General features: G+C 34.2%; 1 protein-coding gene across 2 annotated transcripts in view; it reads right to left on the bottom strand.

Annotated features, from left to right (window-relative positions):
• Positions 1 to 6129: 6129 nt before the first annotated feature.
• LOC143256860 (uncharacterized) overlaps positions 6130 to 9320 on the bottom strand; it is a 128188-nt gene continuing 124997 nt past the window's right edge. For both annotated transcript variants that reach the window (XM_076514653.1, XM_076514652.1), the window contains one exon: positions 6130 to 7122. The gene's annotated coding sequence lies outside the window, so the exon portion shown is untranslated. The remainder of the gene's footprint in view (positions 7123 to 9320) is intronic.

Below are 9320 nucleotides of genomic sequence, written 5' to 3'. Positions count from 1 at the left end.
ATAATCCAGTATGGGTGATTTTGCTGTGGATTTCTGTTTTGAATTGTGTAACATTTCTAGTGATCTTGAGGTTAAAAAAGGCTATTTGGTTATTTTTTCTGTTCAAAGATGAACTTAATGTTGGGGTGTATCGAGTTAAATGGCCCAAATATGGGGAATCCCGTGTCACCAGATCTAGCCAACAATTTTATGACACAGATTGGACCTCAAGCGATCATTTCAGCCTTATACCCATCGCTAAACTGGTACAGGTATGTTGATGATACAGTTGCTGGATTCACATCTACAGAACACACAGTTTTTTCAATCACGTATTCGTTTGCAGTTGCGTTGTTTTTAGTGTAACTATCGAACAGGCTTGAACATTATAATTTTTGTAAACACAGAAACATAAAACATTGGATTTGAAAATTTCTTAAGTTTTAATCGTACGGTTCATTATAATACATTAACATCAAATTTACAATCAGTTTGTTAATTTTTCTAGCGAAGAATGGAAAAGAAATATTTTTAACATTTTCTCCAGTTTTGCACTAAATATATTGAGTGAGTAACCATTACATAATAATTAATCATAAAATAAAAATTAATAATACCGTCTAGAGATGTAATACAGACTTATTTCCTTCATCAAATAAAGAATTGACTACCACGTAACCAATTGATTGTTTTGGGTTTTTTGCGCAAAGTTAAAAAAGGAATATTTTCATTAGCCATCCATATTTTTCACTGATTAACTATAGAGAAGTAAGTAAGCTACTCAGTAGCACCCATCGTTAATTCTCAGGCTACTCTAATTAAATAGTAGGAAAGAATGCCACTCTTATAACACAAATAACAGTTTCAAAACTCGTGTTTTATATGACAACCGGTCACAACCTTTATACTTTTGGATTCATAGCCTAGTACATTAATAACACAGGTCAACAAATTTTTTCGAAATCTCAGTTGCATAAGATTTTTTTTACTTATTCTTACCCTTTGTGACCTGCTAAATTCAAATATGAAAACGGTTCAGCTCTACATGCTCTAGTTTTAATGCAATTTTAAGTTTTTCATTCTAGCCATTTGTGGTCAAATTAACACGTTTCCTGCGATGCCTATATTGGCAAACCGGCAACTGCTGCGATGCTCTTGTACATCTGTCAGCTTCAGTGCTGCATGAGCTATGATAACGTGAGGTTGTCGTTACACTTGTCTCTTGCCTGCAACTTAGTTAAAGGTAAGACAATAGTGGGACACCGGTGGGTCCCATCGCAGGAAACGTGTTAATTACTTACACGTTTATGTTATCAACAGAGATATTAAAATTGTTTAGATTTTGTTTCAGATCTGATCATGGCTACAAGGAGACGTCAATGTGAGAACAAGCCGGACGCTTTCTGTTATATTTGTGGATGCTTCACGCTTATTCGTCAAAGGCGTAATATAACATCATTTCTGAGGCGTGCTTAAGTGAGATTTACTTTTTTCAATACGGATATTGACACTCAGTAGTGTATCTCAGAACGGCTGGTATGGATATTAACACATTAATAAGGAGAGAATAACATTTTTAGGTCATCTTCAGGTTAAGAAAGAGTTTGTAAGTGACCGTTGCCGGACACATGTCTCTAGGGACGAGTATAAACGCGGGTACCGGTTGTAAAGGGCGTCGAAGTTGGATGTTAGGTTACTAATTAGTACTGGAATAAAGGTGTTCCTTTATATTAGTTTAATTTTGGTTTTAATTTGTATAAGTAGGGTTTCTTTGATTTTGTGTTTGTTTATATTTGTTTCCCTACTTAATATCTGGGTGTTTTCTACGGTTATGTTTGTGTTTATTTGAGTTGCAGTGTTCAAAAGGTGTGAAGGTGTCTTTTTTATGTTCTTTGAATCTAGTTTTCATTTTCTGTTTGTTTCTCTAATATAGAAGTTGTGGTAGCTGTTGCACTGTATTTTATAAATTATGTTTGTGTTGAATTTGTCAGTGTAGATTTTACATGGTATAGACTTTAGTTCTGTACTTGTTTTTTGAATAAAGTTGGTGTGTAGGCCTTGCATGGCCTAGCGCGCGTAAGGCGTGCGACTCGTAATCCGCGGGTTCGCGCCCGCGTCGCATAAACATGCTCGTCCTTCCAGCCGTGGGGGCGTATAATGTGACGGTCAATCCCACTATTCGTTGGTAAAAGAGTAGCCCAAGAGTTGGCGGTGGGTGGTGATGACTAGCTGCCTTCCTCTAGTCTTACACTGCAAAATTAGGGACGGCTAGCACAGATAGCCCTCGAATAACTTTGTGCGAAATTCCAAAACAAACAAACAAATAAATTTGGTGTTTACTGAAATGTTGTGTTTTGTTATAAGTGTTTTCAAAGGTGGGTTATTTTATCGCTGATGTCAGGAACATATGATATGCAGCAGTATAAGGATTTGTAATTTGTTGTATCTTGGAATTTATTGTTGTTTGTTTGTTGTTGGTGTAAGGTGTTATGTGTATAATTTTTCCATGGTTTTTGAGGAAATTTGTTGATGTTGATGAAGTGTTGTTTTATTTTGTTGATTTCATCATTAATTTTATCAGGTGAACACAGTTTTGTGGCTGTGTTTATTTGGTTTCTTAATATGTTGAATTTTGTTTTTTGTTTCATATGCTGGAGTCCCAGGAATGTATAATCAGTATGGGTGATTTTGCTGTGGATTTCTGTTTTGAATTGTGTAACATTTCTAGTGATCTTGAGGTTAAAAAGGCTATTTGGTTATTTTTTTTCTGTTCAAAGATGAACTTAATGTTGGGGTGTATCGAGTTAAATGGCCCAAATATGGGAATCCCGTGTCACCAGATCTAGCCAACAATTTTATGACACAGATTGGACCTCAAGCGATCATTTCAGCCTTATACCCATCGCTAAACTGGTACAGGTATGTTGATGATACAGTTGCTGGATTCACATCTACAGAACACACAGTTTTTCAATCACGTATTCGTTTGCAGTTGCGTTGTTTTAGAGTAACTATCGAACAGGCTTGAACATTATAATTTTGTAAACACAGAAACATAAAACATTGGATTTGAAAATTTCTTAAGTTTTAATCGTACGGTTCATTATAATACATTAATATCAAATTTACAATCAGTTTGTTAATTTTTCTAGCGAAGAATGGAAAAGAAATATTTTTAACATTTTCTCCAGTTTTGCACTAAATATATTGAGTGAGTAACCATTACATAATAATTAATCATAAAATAAAATTAATAATACCGTCTAGAGATGTAATACAGACTTATTTCCTTCATCAAATAAAGAATTGACTACCACGTAACCAATTGATTGTTTTGGGTTTTTGCGCAAAGTTAAAAAAGGAATATTTTCATTAGCCATCCATATTTTTCACTGATTAACTAGAGAGAAGGAAGTAAGCTACTCAGTAGCACCCATCGTTAATTCTCAGGCTACTCTAATTAAATAGTAGGAAAGAATGCCACTCTTATAACACAAATAACAGTTTCAAAACTCGTGTTTTATATGACAACCGGTCACAACCTTTATACTTTTGGATTCATAGCCTAGTACATTAATAATTAAACAATACATGGCCATATATTACTTAAGAATGCCTATTTACAATGAATTTATAAAGGTGATTTTTTTTTCTGCCAGTCGTCATATAATTTTTTATAAGGTAGTTAAATAAACTTACATATGATTTTATGTGTTTTCATATATAAAACATAAATTATTACTCAACGCCTGAACACAAAGTAAAGAGGTACTACATCAATATTATATTTCTAATTTACTTTTATAACTCTCCCTTCAGTAGCACAGAAGTATGTCCGCAGACTCACATCGCTAGAACCCGGTTGTCGATACCCGTCGTGGGCAGAGCATAGTTAGCCTATTGTGTAGCTTTGTGCTTAAAGAAACAACAAACTTTTCTACACAAATTATGTATGATTTTATATATTCAATCCATTATGTGACGAGAAAAGTTCCTCTTTTTCCAATGATTTTCATAGCACGTCTCCTGAATGATGACAGCATAATGAACCTCATAATCTGAGAAACCCTACATATGCAAAGTTTTCAAAATTGATCAGTTTCTTTAAATACTTGCAACACAGCCAAAGAATGAATAATTTATTTCAATTTATTAGACATTTTGGCGCTAGGAAGCGACAGATGTGCAAAGATTTCAACTTCGTTTTATTATATGTACAATGAGATTATAAAAGTACACTATCTCTACGTAAATCAGTTAAAATGTTAATTTTATCAGTATAAATTCATAATTGCATGTTTTTCGTATAGACACTGTATTCACGTTTTTGTTTCTTTTCTCAATTTAAGAAATATATTTATTTTACTTTGTTATTTTTCATTTAATAATGTTACGGTAGTCAACGTTTTTAAACACGATTATAGTCACTGCAGCTAATTATTCTAACGTGCAGGGCTGCACAAACATTCTCAAGCTCCCAAAACAGGCATCTATCAATTTTGTTAATCTTTCTTCAAAACCAATTCCAGTCTTTGTCTGTTCGTCTATTTTGGCTGTAAACGAGAAATGTTTCAGAGAAAGTTGCGAGGAAGGTCTGAGAAGGCATGATGAAAGTTTTCTATTCCTCTGGCTGTTGGTAATATGCAAAAATGTGACTGTTGATGGTATGTCAAATTAAAGAGTTGAAACAGAGACAAACAAGTATTCGAAGTGTAATTGATTGTTTGAAAATAAGATTCCGCCTAAACAACAATTCGAATTCAAGCTGTAAGGAAAGTTAACAACACAGATGTTCCACCTATTAGACGAGTACATTTCAAGTTTTCCAACTCTCCCTAAAATCTTAAGTTACCGATTTTATACAAGTGATGGTAATTTACCAATTTACAATTATATCTACAATATATATAATCGTCAAACTTGTAACTTTTCCTAATGCGTATTAGTTTCTACCAGAGGAATTTTGTTTTTTGTTGTTCTCCTCTTCAACAACAAGAAAACTAACAGCTATAATTTTATCACTTTTAGTTCCTGCTTTTAGTGTGAGATAAAAGTATTTGTGTCTATTTACAAGTCTAAAAAATGTGGCATTTTTGCCACTTGAAACAGTTATGGCATGCACTGTATTTGGTAAAAAGCTCGATCCTGTATATAACGTCACAGCAGTGTAACTCCATCCTTCTAACTTGACTATTGTGATTATTGTAATCCCATCTTTTAAAAATTGAACTGATTTTTTTTTACATTTGTGTTGCCTAAAAAGAAAACATTTCCCGCGTTATTTTAAAGTTTGGTCTGTGACAAGGTGACTGAAAGTCGTCAGTGTATTCCGAGAAGCATGGAAGTCTGTAAACAAAACGGAGGTATTCAGGAACCGTTTAGATCCACCAAGGTATATATTGTGTAGCAAGTTGAGTACAATATTATGCCTGTACTGCTTTTCAAGTGTTCCTGTTTGTTTATTATACTGCTGACTATCGTGATGCTTCAATCTTCCTTACAGAATCGTAGGTGAAATAGTTCGGATCTCAGTTGAAAGTTAGGCATAAAAATGTGATAGCAGAAGCATAAAAGGTTGCCAAACGTGGTTTTATTTATGTATACTGATTTTACTCTCAGTGGGTAGGCCTTAGTACTAGCTGGTATGGGGTCCTAAGAATGTTATATTTTTACTTAAATATTTGTAAATTAACAAACAAAACGTGTCTCGAAAAGATACATCCAAAATCACTTTCTTTAAGAATTTATGGATTGAACTTATTTTAATATCAAACAAATTGTAGTGTAAAGCACCCTTTGGCTCCTGAGGAACGTGTTAGAATGCCACCAATACAACTGGTATTAACTATAAAATTTGGGAGTAAATACGAATGTTATATAATTCTTTGCTACAATGCTTTTGTGTTTCCCAAAATTAATTCTGTGTTTATTAGTCTTTTTTCACATATGAATTTTACGTATAAGCTGTATTTAATTTCAATGTTTTACGTTAAAAAGGAGTTTGAGAGTTTAATATCTTATTTATTAACTTAGAATTCAATGAGTTACAAAGAGTAATAAAACATAATTTTATGACTTTTAAACAATCAATAGCCATTGTGATAGACAGATTGTCATAAACAGTTAACATTATAATAAAATGAAATCCGAAAAACATTTACGCTTTGTAACAATATATATTTTGAAACGAAACTAATCGTTTGTGTTAAGAAACTAAAACAAAATACTAAGATTATCCGAAAGTAATGTTCTCACATTCTTCTGCCTCGTAAACTTTGTCAGTTTAGAATTGTAAATAAACGTCACACTTACACGTAAATTTGAAACAAAAATATTGATATATGTGAAGATATTGAAAATGTCAAATATCGAACCTTTATTGTCTAGAAGAAGACAATGCAAATAATGAATTGGTTTCTTTGTTTGTTTCTGAATTTCGCACAAAGCTACTCGAGGGCTATCTCTACTAGCCGTCTCTCTGAGCGTTTTCTTAGTCGAAGTATCAACAGAAATATTGGATGTTAAAAGGCATATCATATATTTTTTTAAAAGCAAGTCATCGATTTTCTTTTTTTGTTACAATTAAGCAAAAAGGGAATCGAAACCCAGTGTTTAGCTGTGTGAGTCTGCAGACATGTTGTGGTGCCACTAGGGGTCCAATATTGTCGGAGAATAGTTGACTGATTATATGGAATATTTTGCATATGATCCCGGAATTAAAACAAAGTGTTTGAACTCATATGGCCATGGTTACATATTGGATGTACAAATCTACAGAATGGCATTAGTTTGTTGAATATTTGTCCAAAGCTACTGAGACTTATTTCAGTTGGTTGTCCCTAATTTTGAAGTGATATACTAGAGAGAAAGCAGCTAGTGAAAATCATCTACTGCCAACAATTGAATTACATTTTTACCAATGGATAGTACAATTGACCATCATATAATAACAACCTCACGGCTGAAATGGTGAATACGTTCAGCGACTTATTTCAATTCCTTGATCAGTAGGCTGAGAGTCGAACGCTTTAACCAGATGATGTAGGAGTGATACGTTTTAGGAACGCTGTTCTTCGACATTGTAATATTTTATCTCTCTTGAAATACTTCTGTATTCTGAAGAATGCTTCGAGTGAGAAAATTCTGAAAAGAAAAGAAACGTTGTGGGTACGTAAATTATGTTCCTAGAAGGATGTTAAAACCATATTCATCTTAACGATATCACTGTCATATATAAATAAGTTACAGTAAACCACTGGAAATTATCTATCTATTCTAGAGAGAGAGAAAGAAAGAAAACTGGAGTAGAGCGAGAAAAGTCAACTTATATTCTGGCGACTAATTTTTATGAGTAAATATTGTTCTGTGAGACGATAGTTTGTTTATTTGCTTTTAAATTTCGCGCAAAGCTATATGAGGGCTATCTGCACTGTCGTCCCTAATTTAGCAGTGTAAGATTAAAGGGAAGACAGCTAGTCATCACCATCCACCGCCAGCTGTTGGGCTACTCTTTTATCAACCAATAGTGGGATTGAACATCACATTATGATGCTCCCACGGTTGAAAGAACGAGCATGTTTCGTGTTATGAGGGCCAATAAAATTTATTCAGTGATTGTATTTTTCTTACAGCAAAGCCACATCGAACTATCTGCTGAGTTTACCGAGGGAAATCGAACCTCTCATTTTCGCGTCGAAAATCCGTAGTCTTCCACTGTACTAGCTGGGGTAAGACGGGGAAAGAACCCATTCATATAGATAATATACACACGCACACACATCCAAATTAAAATTGTATTTAATTATTTTTTAAAGCTTGTTTTTAATTTAAAGCTACACGAGGGCTATCTGCGCTAGTCGTCCTTAATTTAGCAGTGTAAGACTAAAGGGAAGGTAGCTAGTCATCACCACCCACCACCAACTCTTGGGCTACTTTTTTACCAACGAATAGTGGGATTAATTGTCACATTATAGTGCCCCCACGGCTGAAATGGCGAGCATGTTTGGTGCGATGGGGATTCGAACTCGCGACACTAAGGTTACGAGTCGAACACCTTAGCCCACCTGACCATGCCGGGCATCTGTAAAGATACTACTCATCATCTAGTAGTTACTGTGTTACAGAAAAGTTTGGTTAGTTTGAAATTACTACGCAAAACTACACCAGGGATATCTGCTTTACGAGTCTACATTTTGAAGCAACAAAGAGAGAAGGCAACTGTCAACATATTAGGCTACTCTAACCTAATAACAGGATATGGCTAGTACTGTTACTCTTATAACACACTCATAGTTGATAAGCGCGATGCACGACTTTGATTCTGCAACGACGAGAGAACGATGCGGCTTGAAATTCACAATGCGACACATTAAATACTATGTCACATTCCGCAAGGGTCGTGGAGGGGCTAGAATATAGAAGTTTTCTAATTAAAAATTTACGTAAATGTTTCTCGTAAGTATATTTAAATCTACGAAATAACGTCAGCATTTTGACAGGATTTAAAAATGATTATAATGATGACACTGCACAACAATGTTTTTGAAAACTTTTATTTCCTGAAAAGTTTTTGCTGATTGTGACAGGTACCTGGTGGGTATGTACAAATATAGTTTTGGTTTTGCTTTATCACGTAGGAACTCTGAGAAATAGACAGTTAACTGTTTACCGGCAATAACGTATTTAATTGCGTTTATGTTTCTAATACGCTATTAAGATCAACATAATTAAAAGTGTTTTGCTCCTGTAGTCAGCAAGCATTGACGGATTCCAGTTGCCCTGATATCGTTTTACCATTGTAGCAATGTCCTGGTGAAACTGAAGATTTCGATGAAACGGTACATGATGGGCAAATTTGGATGTGATTTTCGTGATCAGCAGCTAAAAGTCTATAAGGAACAACCAACAGTGTTCAAGAAGCACAAACTTTGTTGTGCAGTGTTATTAGTAGAAGACACAAATTTTAGACATATTAATTATGAGTAAATAAATATATAGAATTCATTATACAACTACATAAAACTAAGCAAGTAAAATGATCTGTGAAGTTTCCTTCAGAGCGAAAGGTTTGAAGAAAGTCCTTTTTTGTTAAAGGTAAACTGAACATGGAAATAATTTTTAAAGTAATCTCTTGTAAAAATAATGAATTGGTTATAAAAAAAAAAAGTTTCGCTTGGTTTTGAATTTCACACAAAGCTACACGAGGGCTATCTGCGCTAGCCTTCCATAATTTGGTAATGTAAGACTAGAGGAAAGGCAGCTAGTCATCACTACCCACAGTCAATTCTTGGGCTTCTTTTTATCAACGAATACTGGGATTAACCGTTACGATATAACTATCT

Source organism: Tachypleus tridentatus, chromosome 7, assembly GCF_004210375.1.
Source record: "Tachypleus tridentatus isolate NWPU-2018 chromosome 7, ASM421037v1, whole genome shotgun sequence".
NCBI classification, from domain to species: domain Eukaryota; kingdom Metazoa; phylum Arthropoda; class Merostomata; order Xiphosura; family Limulidae; genus Tachypleus; species Tachypleus tridentatus.
This window is presented reverse-complemented; position numbering and strand designations above follow the sequence as displayed.